At 37.5% G+C, this 24386-nt stretch overlaps 1 long non-coding RNA gene across 1 annotated transcript in view; it reads right to left on the bottom strand.

The window, feature by feature from the left end:
- The window catches only part of LOC117097007, a 49236-nt gene extending 34011 nt beyond the window's left edge, over positions 1-15225 (bottom strand). The window contains exon 1 of the long non-coding RNA XR_004442763.1: positions 15071-15225. This is a non-coding gene — a long non-coding RNA (uncharacterized LOC117097007). The remainder of the gene's footprint in view (positions 1-15070) is intronic.
- Between the last annotated feature and the right edge of the window lie 9161 nt (positions 15226-24386).

The raw sequence follows: 24386 nt of genomic DNA, 5'->3' as shown, positions 1-24386 counted from the left end.
TATAAAACTTCAAGCAATGAAGAGACAAAATAAAACGTGAATGTTGCCCTTTACTCACCTGTTCCCAGAGATAACTATTTGATGTATGTTTAATTATTTGATGTGTTTTCTCAGACTTTCTAATTATATATAAGCATATATGAATATACATATATGTGTATATATACACATACACACATGTATATCTATATAGGAGGTATATCTATATACACATACACACATGTATGTCTACTTCTTCTATGCTAGAAGTAGAACTGCTGCATTAAAGAATAATCTTACATTTTGAAAGTATTATTGAATCCTTCTAAATATCTCTAGACAAAAACATTTGTGTTAGAAAGAGGTATTTTTTCAAGGAGTAAATTTTACCAGTGACAGCGAGAGAGACTTCTTAGATTATCCTGGAATTGAATGTGACAGATGGTTATTTAATAACTGTCTATATTTGAATAAAAATTTTCCTTATATTAGCATGTGATTGCTGTTATTCAGGGTTTCTTCTCTGATACTATTTAATGGGCACATCCTTGAGGCCAAGCACAGTACTAGGCACTTTATACAGATTATCCCATTTCATTCAACAAAACCATGTGAAGAAGATATCATTATCCTCATGTTACAGAAGAAAATACGTAGTTTAGCTATGGTAAAAACCTTGAAAAAACACATAGCTTTTAAAGAAGTGAATTACTAAGAAATATAGTTCTGATGAATAACTCTAAAACAACTACCATAACGTATATATTTCTACCTCAAATTTTTGAGGTCAGAATATATCACTTACAATCAATATCCATTTTATATTGATTTGATTTTGATCAAAAGTCATAGCTGTAGCTCAAAACAGGGTAAACAGAGCTATCTAATCATTTTGGGTATTTTTGAGAAAGGAAAAGTTTAGAAAAACAATGTTTGAAAAATCATGAAGTAATTATAATGGCTGCATCCCACAAACTTTGCATACAACATAGCTATTCTTGCAATAGTCATACATGAAAATTATTTTATCCCCATTTAGAGATGAAGAGATTGAAATGCAGGGAGATGAGGTTAATTGTCAAAAGTCAAGTGTCTAGTAAATTGTAAGGCTGGAATCCAAAGCCACTTCTGTCTACAGTGAGAGATTACAGATTACAAGCCAAAATATCTGCAAAACTAGAGACAAAATACATCTGCGAATCAAGTAGATGTAATGCAATAGATAGTAACAGTGTCTATGGATTAATGTCTCGTGTATGAGTAGGCCTGTGTGATCTGCTCATTTATATCACCGGTTTAGACTTTTTAAAAGACTAAGTGAAAGAATGAATGGTAACCAAGTGACTTCCAGTTGAAGATGGCATATTGAGCATACAGATTTTCCTTCACTCATTCAAAATTTCTCTAAAATAAAATAGAGCTTACTAAATGAAACCTAAGTCAAAGGGGACTAGAAATGATATAAGATTAATAAAATGTAGAAAGCTCAAGAACTGAATAAGTGATAACTGACATTATAAGACAGAAAACAGAATCTTAAGACGATAGCTGAGAAAACTAAGAAGAAACCAGTTACACCATAGTACCCAAATAACTTGGTAAAATGGCATTAGGTATCTGTGAAAGTGCATTGAAGGTAAGGCTGCAAAGAGACTTGTTTGAAAATTTAAGAAACAGTTATACCTTCTAGAGCCTCTCCCTCACCCTGTGTAACTGCCCTTCTCCCATTTTACCTTAATACAGGATGTTTTTCCTCTGCAGAAGATAAAGTAGACAGCTCTGTGGGATACTAAGAAATGATGAGATTTAGGAATTTTTACAGGGAAGGGGAGAATTCAAGGAAAGTTTTAATATTCAGTGTTGAAGTCCCAGTTTTCTTCTGCTGCTTGATTTCCAGAATACTAGCAACAGATTACTGCCTCCCAAACATAAGATTGTAGAGTTACTATCCAGGGAATTTGGTCAGCTCAAGAGAAAAGTCCCGTTAATGATATCCAGGCTTCCCTCAGTGAAATACCTCAGCCAGAACACATGAAGAGTGAAGCACACGGGGAGAATTAAGTTTCTAATCAATTGATTTGTGTCATAATCTTTACTATTTAAGAGCAGTTGATGATTGTCAACATTTGAATAAATCTGCTAGCGCAAAACTCATAAATATTACAAAGGAGACAGAATAAAAACAAATGGAAGATCCAGAGTCTATAGAGAGACTTGAGAGTTTAAAATAAGAGAATTATTACTCCCATTAGCAATATGAGAAAATGCAGCATTTATGAAACAAGAATAAGGTTGTGTCAAATAGAACATGGATGAATAGATGGTTTCTACCTTAAAATAATCCAAAAAACAAAATAATTTTTCTGAAACTAAAATATATTACTGTTACAATTTAAACTCTAGTATAAGGAATGAAAAATAAGGATGGGGGTGGAAGACTCCAGGAAGTAGAAAGGTAAAATAAATAGAAATTTTAAAAGAGATAATTGAGAATTAGAATAGTGATGCAGGAATTTCAACATTTGAAAACAAAATATCAGCAAAGACAGAACAGAGAAATGAGAGGAAAAAGTCACATAATAATAATTAATAATCTAAGATAATATCACAAAATTGAAAGGGCCCAATAAGTGCTCAGCACAGTCCTGATGTTGAACTCCACCAAAGCACACCATTGTGGAATTCAGAACATCATGGATAAAAAGAAGATTCTGTATGCATCCAGAAAGAAAACAAAATAAATTACTTAAGAAGGATCCAGAATCAGAATGGCTTTCGACTTCTCAGCAGCAACACCAGAAACTAGACGTCAATGGAGGAAAGTTGTCAAAATTCTGAGTGACGATAATACCAATCTAGAATTCTAAACTCAACCAAATTATTGATTTATTAAATGTGACAATATGAAGATATTTTCAAACTTGAAACATCTAAAATAATACATCACTCACATATACCTTCTCAAGAAATGATTGAGAAGATGTCTTTCACCAAAATAAGAGAATAAATCCATATAAAGGAGAGAGAATCTAGAAAACAGTGGATCCACTCAAGAGGGAAGCAAATGGAATTCTCAGTATAATGGTCAAGGGAAAGAACATGATGACGGCTATGGACCAGGCCTTGAGAGAAACTAGTCCAGATTACAGCAGATCAAAAAACTCTAGAAGACTAGGTACATGTATGATATATCAATTTAAAGACAAAGAAGTTAGCATGCAAGAAAGGCTTAAGAAGAAATATAGCCACAAGAAAGAACTGTTAAAACACTTGATATTTAAACATTTAAAAAGGAGATACAGGTAACTTGTGAGAGTTTAAAAATGAATTCATAATAAATATATAGAAAACTAAATAATAGAAAAAAACGAGAAAAATTTATAATTCTAGGGAAAATAAAATGCTATGCAAATGGTGAAGAATAATCATTTATCCTATATAGCTCATTGGTAAATAGCATTATACATATATATGCTATTTTTAATAATGTGAATACTTACCACCTATTTAACCAAAATTATGATATAATTATATTGAGAGGCTAGGGAAACAAAAAATGAATGAGAAAGAGGTAGAGTGACAGAAGTTAAATGTTAATTTTCCATAGTAGAAAGTCAATATGTATTGCTTTAAATTAAAAAACAAAACTAACACTAAGCATATTATTTAAAGGAACAGAGGTAAGTAATAAAGGAAATAGCTAAAAGAGAATAAAGTAGTTGCTTGCAGGAAAGAAAACTGGGGTTGGGAGAGGTAGGCACTTTATTGCTATTCCATAAAAATAATACAAACCTACTGAACTATTTGCCCATGTTACTTTGATGTAGAAAAAAAGAAAAATAAATTGTAAAAATAACAGGGCACTCATAATCTTGAAAAAATGAATTTGATTAATAGATAGTTTCCATCCTAATTTGATAAAATATTTGTGGGCAGCAGTGTCAAGCTTTGGCCCAGTTGAAAAAATAAAATAACATAAATTAATTAAATAAGATGGAACTTCCTAAAAAAGAAAATAAAGAGGAAGGTTTCTTTATCTTCTACTAGAGCAGTGGTTTGTTCGGATTTTTTTCTTTTTTTTAGGAAACACAGCTTTACTGGCCGAGGACTGCCTTTCCTGTGGAAGGAAAAGTTATGCTAAGCCGTGTGCTAAAGTCAAAGAGCTGCAGAGCCACGCCTGCTGTTTTCAATTAGCATGCCAGTCCCAATGGCATGTCCGGCAGACGGTGTTTTATTAAGGGTTGGTCATCTCCTCCTCCAAGCCACGTGAACAGCCTGCGGTTCTACATGCTTCCCTTGACCTTCCAGTCCCTCTGGAGTTGTGTGACCGCCGGAAGCTGAAGCCACAGCTGTCTGCCACTTGACTCCCAAAGCTCAAGTGTGATCTGCAATCTTCCCTTGGGACAGAGAAGGAAAGCATGTTGATGGAAAGAAATGTCTCTTCCTGAAATAAAATAGTTTCTTTTCCTCGAGCATGTTTGAGAACGTAAATGAAGGTAATGAGCATACAGAGATGTGGAAGGTGGTCATGTAATAATGCTCAGCAGGAATCAGGTGGGAAGTTCTGGTCCTCTCAGCGAAGGGACCGGTTCTGGGCTAAAGGACAGTGGCTTTTTACGAATTAGGATGGCAATCATACCGAAAAGCTTGGCATATATGACTCTGGAGAAGAGTGAGCAGACCTGGAATTTAGCCTAAAGAAGAGAAGGTTGAGGATGATTTAAAGAGGAACACTGGAGCAGGAAATGTCATTATATTAGGAATGAGGACCAGATGTTCTCAATCTCGTCAGAGCACAAAGTCGAGACAAAGAATAACTTTATAGAATAAAACAGAACTTCATGATCGTTGTTAAACAGTGGAATGGGGTGTTCGTGGCGGCTGTGGAATTCTCCATAAAAAGAATTCCTTTGTCTCATATGAGCATTTGTATGTAGGTTTGCCTTGAGCATGAAAGATTAATGAAACAATCTCTAGGAGGTCCCTTCATGAGTGTTATTTGTATGACAACAGTCTTTCAGATAAATAAGGAAAAAGGGCCCTTGGAAATCCTACTGATAGTAATCCCTGGATCACACAGCTATAGGGGCCTGAATGAACAGTACAAACACATTTTCTTGTTTTTTCCTTCTATTCTCTTTCCAGTTTCCTGTACATGTTTATAAACATATTGATTACACTGATCAAAGTAACAGAGGGACAACAATCCCTCCACTGCATCTTTTCACCACTTTGTTCATTATTGTGTTGGAGACAGAAAAGTTGATTACTTAAAACAAATACATCTTAATGTCTTAGATCTTCTTTGCAATGAAATGAAGTTTTGTTTTGACGCTTTTAAGATATTCAGTGAGATGACAGGAGTAATCTACAGGTTTGAATAAAAACATTCCTTTTATTTTTCTTAAATGGTATGGCGGTAACATAAATGTATGGTTAATTCTTCCATTTGATCTAACACTTACTTGATATGTAATTTTACTTTAAGTCTTGCAAAATATCCATTCACCTTTAAGATAGAAATATCCACAAGACCCACAAGACTTGGACATGTCATCTCACAGAAATTTTAACAAACAAACCAATAATGTATTGGTGACTGTAATTCACTGTAATCTGTAGTTAGAATAAGTAATTTTCAATTTATATTTCCTATGCTTCAAATCAAAGCTAACATTTTAATTAGTAAAATGACCATAAAAAAGAGGCTGATAGCTAATTACTACTAATTACTACACTGTTAGCTGATTAACGAGTTCAGTTAGTAAGATAGGTATGAATTTTGATTAAACTCATCTGTGTATCTTTCAATGAACTAAATTACAATTCTGTTTATTAACCTGCTGCAATTTTGGTGAAGTTTTTATATTATTTAACAAAGAAATGGTATTCAAAGGAAAGGAAAAACTGCAAATATATAAACTAAATATATATCTATATATACAAATAATATAGAGCTATCTTCTCTTTGCGTAATGACAAAAGTTAATGCGATGACATTTTTCTTGCACCCATCAACACAGAATCACTGCACTTACTTACCAAATAATTTTTTAAGAAATAAATAAGCAAAATTTCTAGGAATGAAAGGGTCTTGAAATCTATATTTTATCCATCCCTCTGCTTCTAGTCAAGGTTGAATTTAAAGCTGTCTCATAAGATGGCTGGCTCTTAAATCAACTAGCAAGCAGGAAAAGGAATGAGAAGTTATAGGAAGGAGTGTGAACAGCCAATATCACCGTATTTGTGTCACAGTACCACCAGGGTTAAAGAATCTTAGGTACCAATAACTTGTTACTCAGAGTATCAGAAGCTGTGCTGCCCCGAAACTACATAAGCAGTCCCAGAAGCCAGAAGAAGTGATAGCACCTTGAGAGTTCTTTTAAGGAATACAAAAGTAAGTGTTTGCTGTGGAAGGGGTTCAAATATTTTAGGTATATTAATTGATAATTTTGTATCCCTAAATCTTAAAGAAATGTGTAGTGTTCTATTTTTATTAGGCTGCTAATAATCCATAGTTGGGATTGTTATTTTGGCACCAGGTGGTTATGTCTACCTTCAAACTTTACCAACCTAAAGAGTAATGAGACCAAAATTTCTGTAGCTCAATTACTACAGTAACCCAGAATTATCTCTATATGATTGGAATTAATATTTGTACCATAAACTGTCTTTTTGTGCATCCCACTGTAGAAGATATGGTGTAACAGAGTACTATATCATAGGGGAAAACACTTCACTACAAAAAACCTTGGTGGTTTGATGACAAACTAGGGTGTAATGAGAAGAACGGATGTAAGTGAGGAAAGGTGGAGGAAAAAGTATGACGGCAAAGTTCCTGGCTTGAGAGGCAGATAGACGTAGTGCCCCAGCTGCTGCCCAACATTAGAAGGGAAAGGCAGTCTGAGGGAGAAGAAATGATATTTGTTTAAAACTATTGTATTTTAGTCACTTACATGGCTTCTTCAAAAAAAAAAAAGTTCTAGGAAATACAAAATTAGGATTGAACCACAAGTGAGAGGAGAACATGTAAGTCCAAAATGTAGTGTGTGGAAAGCATTGGATTGGAGTAGAAGCTTTCTGAGGCAATGCACACTGGGAGGTTGGACAAAGAGTCATAAGCAGATTGTTGGAAAAACAAGAGTTGAAAGAAATTGAAAAGATAAGGAAGCACAGCAATGTAGAAGCTTTATTTCTGTATCATTTTCTGTATTTTTATATTTATGTGATTCTCCATGAAACCTTTCTTTAAAATTATTTTGTAAAGGAAGATTGTACAAAATTATATGCTATTTGATAATATAATACTACAAATTTATAAGGACATATAAAATCTTAAGAGGCTATTATGCCCTCTTTATGAAAATATCATAGAAAAAGAGTTCAAGGAAGAGGTGGTCTAAACTATTAAGAAATATCTGTTTGTAATTAACCCATATGAAATCAGAACTAATTCATAGTAGATGAACTCAAAAAGTACCTACATGATTTTTTTAATGTTTTTTCCATAAGAAATATAGCTAAAAATAGAGACAGAATTAGTCATAAGTTTTTATCAAATATGTGATTTTTATTAAAAGTGTCCACTGACTTGGCTTTAATTCAAGAAGAAAACAATTCCATGGCAAACTTAATTTAGGCCTGGGTTATTTCCTTTTTTTTTTTTTTTTTTTTTTGCTTTCCTCTTTTAAACCTTTCCTATTTGGTTTCTAAGTTTCCCAGACTTCCCAGACAGGTACAACTTTGTAATCCTTTCAGTATATCTACATAATCTCATTTGTTTGACAACTTTCAATCGTTTGTCAGTATTTGAAATACACTTTAAGCTGCTTTAAAATAAATGGAAACAGAAAAAATTTGACTATAAAAAATGAAATAGGATAAAACTTTTCTTGAGTATAATTTAATAATATTGATCATGTTCTCGCTGACTTTTAAACCATTCGACAGTTCAAAGGTGAATTTCTGGCTGACCAGACTCAGTTATATTCTGAGGGGAACCATGTGCTGCTTGGTAGTTTCTAAGACTTTTTACCTTAAAATCAGTTAAAGTTGGATCTTTATGGGGTTCTGTTTTTCTTGGGACTCAAATACAAATCCATATTTACATTTTTGTTTTTGTTTTCGAGACAGACGCTCACTCTGTCATCCAGGTTAGAGGGCAGTTGTGCTATCTCTGTAGCCTTGAATCCTGGGCTCAAGGACCTTTTCCCCTTGACTCCTGAGTAGCTGGGACTACAGGCACACACCACCAACCCAGCTATTTTCTTCTTCTCTTCTTCTTCTTCTTCTTCTCTTCTCTTCTCTTCTTCTTCTTCTTCTTCTTCTTCTTCTTCTTCTTCTTCTTCTTCTTCTTCTTCTCTCTTCTTCTTCTTCTTCTTCTTTCTTCTTCTTCTTCTTCTTTCTTCTTCTTCTCTTCTTCTTCTTCTTCTTCTTCTTCTTCTTCTTCTGTTCTCTTCTTCTTCTTTCTTCTTCTTTCTTCTCTTCTTCTCTTTTCTTCTTCTTCTTCTCTTCTTCTTCTTTCTTCTTCTTCTTCTCTCTTCTTCTTCTTCTTCTTCTTCTTCGTTCTTCTTCTTCTTCTTCTTCTTCTTTCTTCTTCTTCTTTCTTCTTCTCTTCTCTTCTTTCTTCTTCTTTCTTCTTCTTCTTCTCTTCTTCTTCTTCTTCTTCTTTCTTCTTTTCTTCTTCTTCTTCTTCTTCTTCTTCTTCTTCTTCTTCTTCCTTCTTCTTTTCTTCTCTTCTTCTTACTTGTTGGACAGACAAGGTCTCACTATGTCACCCAGTCTTGGTCTTGAACTCCTGGGCTCAACCAATCCTCCTGTTTTGGCCTCCCAAGGTGCTGGGATTATAGGTGTGAGCTACCGCATTTGGCCCTATTGGACTGTTTTGAAGATTTTCCTGGGCGTGTTTTGTGGTATTAAAATACTATTATATACAGAATTAACAAAAAAAGCTTCCTATAGTATACCATATTTCACAAATCCCCAAACAGCTTTAATATACTCAAAATTAGCATTGAAGTTTTCACATGATTCATGTGTAATTTTATTAGTGGCCTCATTCGGTAACACCTCCATAATGGTGGACACAGAATTTGTCTCCATGCTTAAGGGATAATTTTGGAAGTTGGAGTCAATTTCATTATCTGGGGGCTGATTAATGCTAATGGTGAAGACAAACAGTGAGACAACACATTTGGGAACTTTTAAGATTTTTCCTAATTACCCAAAGTCGACCAAAAAAAAAAAAAAAAAAAAAAAAAAAGAGCAAGAGAGAGATTTAATGCCTGAAACTAAAAGTAACCAGAGGACACTACTTTGTGTAACAAAGTGCTCCCTGCTCTCAACTATTGACTGTAACAGTCCTCCCTGTTGGGAGGTGAGGGGATGGCTCTCCAGCATTCTTAATGTTGTCTTCTATGTGGAGGAATCCCACCAGTGTGATGTTCTTAGCCTCTCTCTACTCCTTCATTTATTTCTCTTCAAAAAGACATAGCATTCAATCTGATGGGTAAATCTAAAAGAAACCAGATACATATAAACTAGTCTATTTCTATCCCCATTTATTTTGGGGAGAAGGCATCTGGCAATCCAGTACATTTTGTAACTGGGTAGGTAAGTTTATCTAGTTCTGAGGATCAGTATTTGGAAGTTCACTTGCCCATACATTTAAACCATATTCTATTTTATTAGCTTCATTGGGAATTATTTTGTTTTCCATCTGACTTATTCTGTTATCCTACTTCTCAGTTAGTTCATAAGCCAAACAGAATAGAGAGGTGTTGAGAACTGAGCCCGTTAAACATCAACACTCCTCTCCTGGCTAACAGTCTCTTGTTCATGTTTTCGTACAACAAATATTGATGAAGCCTTTGCTACATACTGGATCCTGCACTCGGTGCTGTAGGTGGTGAGAAGGTGAAGTCAGTCCCAGCTCTAATCTAATCCTGGCTTAGGTCTATCTTCTGAGAGTGAATTATAGGGTCAGCTCTCAATCCAGATAAAGCCATTATGTTGGCTGTGAAACTGGAGGAATTAAGTGAGGAAAGGAAGGGCGCCTGAGCTTTAATTTTGCCTTGCACAGCTCCTACTCCAATAATTGACAAAAGATAAATTTATTACATGTAAACAGGTCAGACTAACAGAAAATCTTTTTGTTCATGATTTATGAAAGTTTATTTGAAATTTAAGGTCTTTGTGAACTAAAATTATATTATTTTTACATTTTTTAATGATGCCTACAGAATCATACTTTTGTTCCCAAATGTTTAATATTGCCTAAATAAATGTTTTGATCAAATCCATTTGACTATTTTTGCTTTAATTGTGATTTGGGTTGTCTATGAACTCCTTCCTCTTCCGTCTTGTTTCCTTTATCCCAGTGATAGAAAATTGAAACAAGCTCTCAACTTTGTTTAACAAGTAGAAACAAGTTTGCTACTTGTTTCTTAGTCTACTCACTATGTAATTAATAACTGACCAGATTATGAATCCTTACCTCTTTATGACTCTGTCTCCTAAATGTGTTGTTTCTGCCTCTTCACTGAGCTTTCCTAAACAGCCTTACAAAATTTAGGGGAAAAAATAAAGGGAACATGGATGAATCTTGGGACTCTCTTAACAGTAGGCCTAGAATAGTACAGAAATAACATCTTTGCAGAATGTGTTGTTAAACAGCTGGGGAAAAGGGATGGAGGCTTTCCCAAAACCCAAACAATGTTTCTTCCACCTGGAACCCATACCATTATTTTGCCTGAGAGACCAACCTGTTCCAAATTCCTCTTTCATTCCAATCTACTGCCAGGCCAAGGTCTACCCAAACCTGTCTGTCACCCATAATGAGCTGGATAATGTCAGTGGACTGGGATGAATTTCTGTTTTCTCAAAGATACTCCGTTCCAAGAAATATAAGACCTTTTTTAAACTATGTGAACAGTAAACGTATGTACTGTTTATAGAACATGCCAAAATAGTTTAAAAATGATACTATGGAAAATTATTAACCAAGCACTTTGCAACTTTTCAAGATAGAATTTAAATGCAGTTTCAAGCACTCTCATTTAAAACATTTTTTATCTGTTTGTGACGGTGACTGATTTTGACTCTGCTAGGAAAATCTCAGGATGGAAATTTCCTGAGCTGACAGTGGGTCATGCTGAATTAGAGACATCACTCATGTGGGGGGAGGGGTAGCAGTTAAAGAATGTAACTGAATTTCTTTCTCATTAGTTATATATTCATAAAAGCATTGAAGAGTAACTTTCTAATTTCCCAGTTTTAAAAACAATGGATCAGTTTTTCCATTCAGCTTCTCCTAATATGATGGTAGCAAAGACATACTCAAAGGAAGCTTCAACTCACATCATGTTTCAGAACTTTTTTCCTAAGAATGTTGTCCTTTTCTTCCCCAAGTCCCAATTATCTTTTCCATGACATATGATTGTGATATCAAAAGCAGATATACTGTACTCTACCAATGGACCATTTGTAGGTTTAAATGTTTAACATTTAAACCTAATTAAGAGGCACACAGAATTTCACTGGAAATTCTGACTCAGGCAGGCTAAAATATACAGCCCATCTGTGCTTACCCTTTATCTACCAGTGTATTCTTAGTTAAGAAAATTAGACTGTTCCTTTGCTACCAGATATTTTTATTCACTACTCACATTAGTGGGCACCCTAAAAACTGAAATTTTAATATGGGGTTAACAATTAATTCAATCCAGTGCTTGAGAGGAGGCCAGGAATTGAAGGCAAAAGGAACTTTGATTCTTTTTAATAACTTTCATTCCTCTCTTAGCTGTTAAAAAGAGGAGTTCTCTCTTGTGCTCCTTTCCTGACATCATCTTCAACTTTGTTTGCTCTTATCCTTTCTTTTGAAAATTTCCCCCAATTCAATGTAACTGTATTAATCAGCTATAGCTACTATGATACTACATAACAAACCACTCAAAAGTTCAGTGCACTGGAACCACAAATGTTTATTTCCTCTTCTACAGGTCTATGGTTTGTTTGGGATGGTTCTGCTGCAGGCTATGAGTTGACTGTGCTTCATCCCAGCCTTCAGGTTAACTACAAATGGGCTTTGTATGTCTCCACATACCCCTAGACCAGGAGCTATCCAAGTCATGTTCTCTTCACAGTGGTTCACAGAAGACCAAGGAGGCAAGCAAAAACCTAGGATGTCTCTTAAGATCTTGGCTCAGAATTCCATATTCATTGGCCAAAAACTTCATGTGGCCAAACCCAACATCCTTGGAATAGAGAAATCTCCACTCATGGTCACGCACTACCAGACGCATGGCAGGAGGGAGAATTGAGAAAAATTACTGAATCTATAGTGACCAATGGAAGGTAAAATATTCCATTGTTTCTGGACTCCACCTCAGGCTGCACATTAAATGTGATGTGACTTGCCACGAGTGTTATGTTATACAATAGGTTCCATTAAAAATAAATGTTGTATTTAAGAAAATGTTGTATTTTAGAAAATGATCTGTACGCATTTTATCAACCTCATGTAATAATGCCAATTACAAATGAACACATAGTATTTCATAGCCATTCATACAGATAGGCCAGCATTCTCAGAAACATTTGTCTTTCTCTTGTATTCATCAAACATAATTATACTTTCCAAACCCCAGTACATCCTTGGATATTGCAGTGATTTTCCTTTATTCTCTCTAACTCTTATTCCATGGTTTAGGCATGGAATAAGGAAAGTTATACAAAAAGTTACCTAAAAAAATTAGAAATTAGAAAAGGAAAATGTAACAAAAAGTGAGTGCTAAGTAAATGGGATGAAACAGCTCTGATAATACTCATTGTGAGTCTATGCAGATCAAATAGACTAGAATCTGAGGTCTCTATTCAGTCCCAAGTGAGCCTTAAAAGACATTACAAGGAAACGAATGGGTTCATCACAATTAATTCCTACTATCATCTTAAACCTGGAATTTAAGATATGTCACCAAAACTGGTGATGATAAAGTCTCACTAACTAGTCAGGAGCCAACTCTAGTGACTGAAACAGTAATCTGATACGTATTCTGTGCCTGGAAAATAAGTAAGCACTCATAAATGTTTAACATTATTATTCCTTTTATTATTGTATATGAGTTACTGTGCTACATGCTACAGATAAAGTGGGGGGCAAAACACAAATGGGTGCACTTCTGCAAATTGTCCAGTGGCTAAATTCAAAATTTGGTCTTAAGACTATCAGGTAGCCGGGCGCGGTGGCTCAAGCCTGTAATCCCAGCACTTTGGGAGGCCGAGACGGGCGGATCACGAGGTCAGGAGATCGAGACCATCCTGGCTAACACGGTGAAAACCCGTCTCTACTAAAAATACAAAAAAATTAGCCGGGCGAGGTGGCAGGCGCCTGTGGTCCCAGCTACTCGGGAGGCTGAGGCAGGAGAATGGCGTGAACTCAGGAGGCGGAGGTTGCAGTGAGCTGAGATCCGGCCACTGCACTCCAGCCTGGGCGACAGAGCGAGACTCCGTCTCAAAAAAAAAAAAAAAAAAAAGACTATCAGGTAGACCTATACACAATGAATCTTGTTTAAGAGTAGTTTTTGTGAAAATTACTTAATGTTTTTAGTTCCTTGTATATTCAATTTGAATTAACAACAGACTATGGCTACAGTGGAAAATTGTTTTACTGATAGGTTAATTAATAGAGATATATTTCCCAAATAGGTTAATTAATAGAGATATATTTTCCTAAAAAAGGAAGGCAATCACCCCACTTTGCTCTTGACAAGTCAGTAAACATATGGAGAACTATATTAAGTTTATGTTACCAAGTATTAACATTTTCAGAAAGTTAATGAACAATTGAACTATTCACAGAAGAGGGCACCCAAAAGGGTAATTTATCTGGAAATATTTTTCTAAGGAAAAGATGAAGGGGCAAGTGCCTTTAATCTTAAAGAAGAGAAATAATTTTTAGATAACTTTCTTAATAAGTGTTTAAAAGGTTACTGTGGGCCGGGCGCGGTGGCTCAAGCCTGTAATCCCAGCACTTTGGGAGGCCGAGACGGGCGGATCACGAGGTCAGGAGATCAAGACCATCCTGGCTAACACTGTGAAACCCCGTCTCTACTAAAAAATACAAAAAACTAGCCGGTTGAGGTGGCAGCCGCCTGTAGTCCCAGTTACTCAGGAGGCTGAGGCAGGAGAATGGCGTGAACCCAGGAGGCGGAGTTTGCAGTGAGCTGAGGTCCAGCCACTGCACTCAAGCCTGGGTGACAGAGCGAGACTCCATCTCAAAAATAAAAAAATAAAAATAAAATAAAAGATTACTGTGGTCAATATATTATTTTGTTATCATAGAGGTCAAAACTTGCAGTAAAGACAGAACTGATTGTGTTTAGTGTAGCTGTAACTATGATTGTCATATTTAAATGAGAAAATAGATGCCTATATAACTTGATATATTTTTTTCCTAGAAATATTCAGGAAATGCTCAATGGTATGAAGAGTTATTTAAAATTTTATTGTTTCAGGCTACAATTCTATGCTACTAGTTTTCCAAAGGAACATGCATATATCCTGACCCACTCATTTATTCATTTGTTTAGTTTTTAATTCAACAAATATTCTTCGAAAATTTACTAAATTTTGTGCAATGATCTTAGCATCAGGAATATGGCAGTAAAGAAGAAAAACAAAATCATTGTTCTCACGAGCCCTACGTTCAAGTAAGTAAAAAATTTGTAAATAAATAATCTCATATTATTATAAATTCTATTAAGAACATGTATTTAAAATTGTTTCAAGAATGTCAAAAACGCATGTTTTGTGTGTGCTCACTCCCCATACCAACTCTATCACTTTCAGTCTCTTCATTTTCATGCTGAGATCTAAATGTTTAAGTCACGATATGGTGTGGCAGAGGAAGGACTGTAATACGCATTAGACAGATCTGGCTTCATCTTTGGCACGGCTATTTACTAGCTATGTGAGCTTAAGCAATTTACTAAGCAACTTATCTTTGACCCTCACTTTCCTTATTTATAAAATTCAGGGAAATGCTGATAGCATTTGTACAAGGATAAAATGAGATGACATGTGAAATAGTTACCTTTTTGGTGGTTCTTTATTGGCAGCTCCCACCATCACCACTCTTCTCCACAGATCTATGTATTCTCTTCCCCTGCCTTACTTGAGGCTGATCTTCAGGGACTGCATCTCCTGGTTTCCCTTGTTGATTGGTTCCCAGCTCAGTTCAGCGATTGGAAGCACTGGCAGGAGATTGGAGAATACCAAAAAGAGAGGTAAGAGTATTTCTTCCCTTTTATTTCTATGAGTTGGCAGGTATATTTAGCACTAGCCGCATCCCTCCAAGACTAATGCTTCAACCAGGTGGCCCATATTTTTAATAATCCTAGCTCCCTCTGTGCTTAAGTAACTTCATTTCCTCCCTGACCTTTCTGTCCTTGGAGTAATGTTTTCTTACTGGTGTGAGTCCATGGATGCCTCACTATCCCTTCACCCCCCCACACACATCCATAAGTAGTCCTTCATTAAATTCTCTGCATTTGAACCACCTGGGAAGAATCGTTTCCTGTAGGGATTCTGAATAATACAGTATTTACTACCAGGAATAGCCACGTAAAGTAGCTCCTTAATAAGGTATTCAGAAGCTGGTTTGTTAAGTGTTGGATGAAGGCATTATCTTCCTGAAGGAAAATAGGAGATAGGTAAAGGCTTGCTGTGGTATCACAATTACTCGGATTATTGCCAGCACTGGCATAGGATGGAGGATCAGGTATCCAATTCCTGTTGCATTTTATTTCTATGTCAATAATGGTAATTATAAAAAATATGGGCTGGCTACCTACTTATGACTATGCAGGGAGCTCAAACAAACAAACAGACACACAAAAAACAAAGTGCACAGCAACTTAAATTTCAAACACAAAGCACTAGTGGAGAACTAGACAGCTCCTATAACGAATCTTAAAAGAATCCTTTATATCTCATAACTGCAGGACAGACATGCCTGAAGACTGGGCCCCAATGTATAATTGTGTAAGTAGCAGAATTGCTGCATTTTATAAATGTACATCATTACCAAAGCACTTATGATAAGTTTAGGGCATTGGTTGATAAGTTGCACTGTGAGACTGGGGATAAGGATATTTGGATAGGATAGACCCATTTGAATGTGTAAACTTTGATTTTCCAAATCACCTCAAGATTATTTTGCAAAAAGAAGGCACCTTTCTTTCCTGGTATTAGAAAAATAAACTTCCTGTGTAGAAAGACCTTTCAATGACCCAATCTGCACTTCTGACTCACAAAGGGATGCCAGTTCTTCTCAAAAGCCACCCCCCCACACACACTACCTCTCATTGCTTCTGTACTCATAACTAGAGTTATATCTCAGCAGCCCTCAGGTATAGAATTGATAACCCTGTTTCATAAAGAGACAATATATATCATAAGACAAAAGATCTTTTAAAACTGAATCATCATGAATCTTATAAACTGTGTAAGGATGGTTTCTAAGAGTGCTATACTGAAGAAGACAAAATATAATGGTGAATTGAGCCAATTCATCAATAGATAACAGATGCACTTACCCAGTATTTTGAATTAGTGTGCCAGCCAAGGCAACTGTAAGCACCTCTAGTAGTTGTCTTTGTTGGCTACTGAAGCCTGGATTTAATGAAAAACAACATTTCATGATATTAATCTGCCAGAACTTTCTTGATCTAATTTGAAGAAAAAAAACCAAAAAACAAAAAACAAGACTTTAAAGAATTAAGGTCTTGAGGCTGATTTATTATATGCAATGTATACACCTTCCTTGTCTGTCCATCAAGATATCCAGAGAACACTGTACCTTTTTCTGTGAAGGCATTAAAAAATTAATACTCTTTCCATCAAAGCAAATAAGAAAATTCACAAAGAGAATAGCATCTTCAGAAAGTTTTGAAGTGGCTCTTTGACAAACTGAAAATAAAGGTGGGGGATGCTGCCATTGTATTAGGATCTTTCATTTCTTGTTTATGAGAGAAGAAATCTCTCATTTAAATGAGAATAATGGAATCCTGGGGTAGGAAAGGCCATGTGGTAGTGCTTAACCTTCAGAGAAAAGGTGGTTGCAATTACCATAATCAGTCACAGAGATGGGGTGGCAATCAGTGTTTTGACCTGCAGGAATCTGTGGCGGTGGCTAATGACAATGTTCCCTGTAATAAAGTGGATGGGTGGTTGATGAGGTATTACTTGATCTATATAATTGCAAAAAGTGTATGTTTTCTAAACAGAAATCTGGCTTGAGTTGCCAAAGAGACGGGGGGGGGGGGGGGTTTCATGACCTCTTATAGCCTCTCACTCAGTTTCTAGACCTACGAAGTTTTTGAGGACCCTGCAAATCAACCCCAGGGAAGATGGTTAGATGGTCTTTGGAGAATGACTGTGAATTATCAACAATTTTATCTGATTTTAGCTGTTATTCTAAAAGTGATATCTAGACTGGTGAAAATTAACATAGCTCTTGCTTAATAGGATATAGCAACTATTCATCTGGCAAACATTTTTCTTTTCTCATCCCTAGGGACACTATACGAAGCCTCCAGCACATACAGGACATACATATAGAATTTTGGAGCAAAGCAACATTCGTCCATTTGAGAAGCAGCTGTCAGGAGCATCACTTCTGTGTCCGGAATTGGTGGGTTCTTGGTCTCACTGACTTCAAGGATGAAACCACCGACCCTTGCAGTGTTACAGTTCTTAAAGATGGTGTGCCTGGAGTTTGTTCCTTCTGATGTTTGGACATGTCCGGAGTTTCTTCCTTCTGGTGGGTTCATGGTCTCGCTGGCTTCAGGAGTGAAGCTGCAGACCTTCGTGGTGAGTGTTACAGCTCATAAAGGTGGCACAGCCCCAAAGAGTGAGCAGCTACATGACTCACTGTGAAGGGCAAAGGAACAAAGCTTCCACAGTGTGGAAGGGGATGCAGGCTGGGGCAATCTGCTTTTACTCCCTTATCTGACCCTCAGAGCTAGACCCACATCCTGCTGATTGGTCCATTTTACAGAGAGTTGATTGGCCCATTTTACAGAGAGCTGATTGGTCCGTTTTGACAGGGTGCTGATTGGTGCATTTACAAACCTTGAGCTAGACACAGAGTGCTGACTGGTGCATTTACAATCCTCCAGCTAGACATAAAAGTTCTCCAAGTCCCCACCAGATTAGTTAGATACAGAGTGCTAATTGGTGCATCCACAAACCCGGAGCTAGACACAGAGTTCTGATTGGTGCATATATAGTCCTCCAGCTAGACATAAAAGTTCTCCAAGTCCCCATCCTACTCAGGAGCCCAGCTGGCTTCACCTAGTACATGCTAAGCTGGGACCGTGGGCGGAGCGGCCTATCAGTCTCCCACTGTGTACCCGCACTCCTCAGCCCTTTGGTGGTGGATGGGACTGGGCATGGGGGAGCAGGAGGTGGTGCCTGTCAGGGAGGCTTGCGCTATGTGGGAGCCCATGGCAGGGCAGGGCTCTGGCATGGTGGGCTGCAGGTCCCAAGCCCTGCCCCGCAGGGAGGTGGCTATGGCCCAGTGAGAATTTGAGCAGGGCACAAGTGGGTGGCACTGCTGGGGGACCTGGTGCACCCTCTGCAGCTGCTGGCCTGGGTGCTAAGCCCCTCACTGCCTAGGGCCAGCAGCGCCAGCCAGCTGCTCTGAGTGTGGGCCCACTGAGCCCGCACACAGAACTGGTGCTGGTCTGTCAGAGCCTTGCACAGCATTGGTTTCCGCCCACGCCTCTTCCTCCACACTTCCCGGCAAGCAGAGGGAGCCAACTCTGGCCTTGGCCAGCCCAGAGAGGGGCTCCCACAGTGCAGGGGCAGGCTGAAGGGCTCATCAAGTGCAGCCAGAGTGGGCGCTGAGGCGGAGGAGGCGCAGAGAGCAAGCGAGGGCTGCCACCAGGTTGTCACCTCTCACTTCCACTGTAAAAAGTTGCTAACATCTAGTGTTTGGGGTTTTGAATGCATAAACGTCTAGCTAGAAACCACATCTCAACCTCCCTAGTATCCCCTTCCCAAAGGTTGCATAGATACGCAGGAACCCAGCTTCTATCATACAGAAGAGGATCATATCCTAGGAGTAGCAAATGCTATAAATCTGAGTTTCTGAATAATCACCTGCAACAGAGCTGCCCCACCAGCCCACACTGGCCAGACATTTCATGAGAGAGAGAGAGAGAGAGAGAGAAACTTACCTACTATTTAGGCCACTGTATTTCGAGGTCTTTCTATTTCACCAGCTAAGCTTTTACTTTACCTAATATTCTGTGAATGCTGCTGTTGCCCTCATTCCCTTCTTCCTCTTGCTATTACTAGAATGAAGTCTTCACTTTCCTTTCAACTTAACTAATAAACAATCATAAACCTAAAGAATACCAGATGCCATTTTTACCTATTAATTTGGGAAATAATATTTAATAACATCCAGTATGAGAGATGATGTATAAAATAGAACTCTCACAGTTGGTAGAATGACAAATTGATACAAACCCTATGGAGGATAATTTGGCATAATCAATCAAAAATTTGAAGGTAGGTAGTCTTTGATCCAGCAATGCCATCTAGGAAGCTGTTGTATATGTACACGAAGTTGTGTTTATAAGAACATTGATTGAAGCATTGATTGATGCAGCAAAAATGCTGGTAATAGCTTAAAGTTATCACTGGGGCAAATATTAAACTGAACTAGTGTCTCTATTATGAAATCCCATACCACTATTAAGTGAATGATACAGGTCTACACATCTTGATATAGAATAAACAGGCCAGGTATGGTGGCTGACGCCTGTAATCCCAGCACTTTGGGAGGCCGAGGTGGGTGGATCACGAGATCAGGAGATTGAGACCATCCTGGCTAACATGGTGAAACCCCATCTCTACTAAAAATACAAAAAAAAAAAAAAATTAGCTGGGCACAGTGGCGGGCACCTGTAGTCCCAGCTACTCAGGAGGCTGAGGCAGGAGAATGGCCTGAACCCGGGAGGAGGAGCTTGCAGTGAGCCAAGATTGCGCCACTGCACCCCAGTCTGGGCGACAGAGCGAGACTCCATCTCAAAAAAAAAAAAAAGAAAAGAATAAACATAGAAAAATCTCCACAGTGCCACATGAAAAAAGCAAGGTACAAATTATTTGCAAATAAAAGCATATAAATATATATACTACACAGATAAGCACACACACACACACACACAGAGAGAGAGAGAGAGAGAGAGAGAGAGACATTAAATGATAGACAACACACAAATCCTAGAAGGAACATCAACCCCCCTAATGCACTTTGGAGAAATTTCATTTTTAGCTGTTTATATGTAAAACTGTCTTGAATTTTATATAGTAACAATAATTAAAAACAACAAAAATAAACTATTAGGCTTAAAGAACTTAAAGGAGTGGGGGAAATTCCAGGTTCTGCTTTGGGGAAATTTATTCTAAATCTAGTAATTACTTTCCCTTTTTAAAGAGGAAACTTACGCCCCCGGAAATCTTTTACACCTCTTAGGATAAACATTATCATTGTTGGCTAACTTGCGCACGAATTTCAGAGGTAAATAATTTCTTTTTTCTCAAAGTAAGGTGTTAATTCATCTTAAAAAATCCAAGATTTAAAAATCTGAGAGGAAATTTTGTAAATAAATCATTTATAATTGATGTGGTAAATCATTCTGGATAAACATCTGGTTTATTTTTAGTTCAATTAATATCAGGGAGAGAAAGAAAAACCATCCACAAGCTTACTGATGTTCAAAATAAGTATTCTAAAAGTCACTTAGTAACAGTGGCAATTTACAAGCTCACTAACAACCCCAAACTATTCCCTGGATAAACTTTGTCAAGTAAACCTAATTTTATTCCTAAAGGCACTATTTCCATCCAAAGAATTACATAATATTTCTAAATTTACTTCTCTTTATTTCTTTAGTCTTAATGCTTGAGGAAAGTAAGAATGTCAGGGATTACTTCTCTTCTTCCTGTTTTACGTAAAAAGTTACAACTAAACCTGGAGTACTTCATCTCAACAGACTTATCAAGATGAGAATGGTTGTGAAATGTTTTTAAATGGGCATGTGTCAGATATTTTCCCTCTTCCTATGATTCACAAGATGAATCCTTATCTAGTGTTACATTTAAGAGCCATGCTTGGCCGGGCGCGGTGGCTCAAGCCTGTAATCCCAGCACTTTGGGAGGCCGAGACGGGCGGATCACGAGGTCAGGAGATCGAGACCATCCTGGCTAACGTGGTGAAACCCCGTCTCTACTAAAAAATACAAAAAAACTAGCCGGGCGAGGTGGCGGGCGCCTGTAGTCCCAGCTACTCGGGAGGCTGAGGCAGGAGAATGGCGTAAACCCAGGAGGCGGAGCTTGCAGTGAGCTGAGATCCGGCCACTGCACTCCAGCCTGGGCGACAGAGCGAGACTCCGTCTCAAAAAAAAAAAAAAGAGCCATGCTTACACATCTTATGAATCAATGTTGCTCTTGCTTCAGAGGGTGATTAAGACTTTTCTTTTTGCACACTTCTACTGTTCTTGGCTTGGATGTGGGACATTTTCCAGGGAGTGCCCTTTGCTTTAAAGTTGCCTTTCCAATCCTGTTTCCCTTTTCTTCTGGGAGGATGGAGAGGGCCTGCTTTTCCAGTTTGATTTATTCAAAGAAGAAAAATATTTCCTTTGAATTTATTAGAGCTTTTTGGTTTTTGTCACTTAGTATTGGCATGAACTTTTTTGTTTGGGCTTTGGGTTTGGTTTTCTTGCACAGAAGCAATTGCATTAAGATAGTGGTTTTCCATTTGTGGTCCCTGACCAGCAGCATCTGTATAACTTGGGAACTTATGAAAAGACAGATTCTGAGCTTCATCTTAGATTTACTGAATCTAAAACTCCACCCAGCATCCAGACTGGACTGATCAATCTTCATTTAAACAAGCTTTCTGGCTGGTTCTGTTGCATGTCTAAGTTTGAAATCCCACCACCACTACCCCTACCACCACATGAAATAATATGAAAGGGGCTTAACATTTTAACATATTGCAAGTATACCTGAGCGATTTACACTTGGAAAATGGGACATTATGTTGGGCTAGATTCTGGACACAGTATGGGGTCATCAGAAAAGGTGTTCTGAGTTTGAGTGCTATTGGCCACAGGCATGGAGGGGTGGACATGGGGACTGAAGTGTTCATTTCTTTAATCTTTTGTTTAAGTACTCCTTTACCGGGAAGTACTTGAACCTTGGTATTTCAAGTATGTTCTGAGGACAGCTTTTCTAAAAATAGAAATTCGTCCGAGAATGTGCATCTTAAGTAGTTCACCTGATGACTCATACTTACATAAAAATGAGAAGAGTCATTGACCCAGTGAGTACCTGGTGGCCTTTAGTTCAATGTCAAGGTCCCTCTTGTTGCACTTGGTTTTGATTCATGCTCTTCTGACACTTGAACTTCTTTACCGGATTTCTGGCATGTTGCACTTATTTTCTTCTCTTATGTAAGTTAAATAAATGTGGAATTGTTAGGTCAAAGACTGTCTTTTAAACATTCATAGACACTACATAATTGTTCTCTACAGAATGGACCTCTTTATCTTTTCATCAACAATTTGTAAGGGTTCCAGTTTTTTCCAGCCTTCTGCCATACTGCATAATTTTTAAATATTTAATTTTTTCCAAAACTAAAGGTGAAAAGTCTTATTTTTGTTCTGATTTTTATTACATGTTGGAAATGTTGCTTCTTTTCTGCTGTTTCTGTTTAACTTTATGCCATCACTGATTATCTATTATGGGCCATCAACTTGCAAATTATTTTAAATATATAATAGGTAACACAATAATCCCACAAGGTACGCTTTATAGTTTACAATTTAGATCTAAGGATATTCAAGTTCAGAGCAATTAAATCATTTGTCCACTAAGATACACATAGGTTACACACAAATTAAAATTTTATGCAAAAATTAAAAATCAAGTTCAATTCAAACATGCATGTATTTTCTATGAAATTGTGCTGTCTCCCTGTTCAGAAAAGTCTCCCTGTTCATAAGAAAAGTGAGGAATACCATACTTGGATTCAAGAAACTATAAGCAAGAAAGTAGAGCTGAAACTAACTCTTACGGGTAAAAAATGTCAAAAAAAATTATGAGCTAAATGCTAGTGTGTCATATAATAAATAAAAAGAAAATGTTACATTCAGATTATGTTTTCCCATTATCGTAACTGGTTGAATGTGAAATAAAAGGAATCGCGGCCAGGCGCCGTGGCTCAAGCCTGTAATCCCAGCACTTTGGGAGGCCGAGACGGTCGGATCACGAGGTGAGGAGATCGAGATCATCCTGACTAACACAGTGAAACCCCGTCTCTACTAACAACTACAAAAAACTAGCCGGGCGAGGTGGCGGGCGCCTGTAGTCCCAGCTGCTCGGGAGGCTGAGGCAGGAGAATGGCGTAAACCCGGGAGTTGGAGCTTGCAGTGAGCTGAGATCAGGCCACTGCACACTCCAGCCTGGGCGACAGAGTGAGACTCCGTCTCCAAAAAAAAAAAAAAAAAAAGGAATCAATGAGTTCATGGTTTCACTTGTGCAATATTAAAATATTTTTATACAACTAACTTTAAAACTTATTTTCTTCAATAAAGTAACTTTGCTGCTTTGGTGAAATAATACTACCATTAATGATTATGATATTTATTAATTTACTACTATGTGACAGCCACAATTGATGGTCCTTTAGGTATATTAACTAATTTAATCCTCTTATCAGCCCTATGAGGCAGATATTATTGTTAGAATAGGTAGACAGGCAGATATGAAGGAGGCAGGATAAGGCCCCAAAACCTATCAGGAAATTTTCAGGCGGCTGGTAATAGACAGGGATTAAATCGAGAATATAATCCTTTGGTGTAACTCTCCCAGCTTTTTTTTTTAGACGGAGCCTTCTCTGTCACCCAGGCTGGAATGCAGTGGCACAATCTCAGCTCACTGCAACCTCCCCCTCCCAGGTTCAAGCGATTTTCCTATGTATTACTCAGGAGACTGAGGCAGGAGAATTCTTTAAGCCCAGGAGTTTGAGGCAGCAGTGAACTAAGATCACAACAGTGCACTCCAGCCTGGGAAACAGAGTGAGATGCCATCTCTAAAAAACTGAATTCTTTGAAAGGAATGAAATAATAAAATGATTTAAAAATAGATGTGCCTACATATACACTTAAAAATTTCAAAAGGCTGGAGCAATTAAGCAAGAGAAAGAAATAAAAGGCATACAGGCTGGGTGCAGTGGCTCACACTTTTAATCCCAGCACTTTGGGAGGCCGCAACACTTGAGGTCAGGACCATCCTGGCCAACATGGTGAAACCCTGTCTCTAACAAAAAAATA

Source organism: Trachypithecus francoisi, unplaced genomic scaffold (genome assembly GCF_009764315.1).
Source record: "Trachypithecus francoisi isolate TF-2019V2 unplaced genomic scaffold, Tfra_2.0 Lachesis_group15, whole genome shotgun sequence".
Taxonomy (NCBI): domain Eukaryota; kingdom Metazoa; phylum Chordata; class Mammalia; order Primates; family Cercopithecidae; genus Trachypithecus; species Trachypithecus francoisi.
This window is presented reverse-complemented; position numbering and strand designations above follow the sequence as displayed.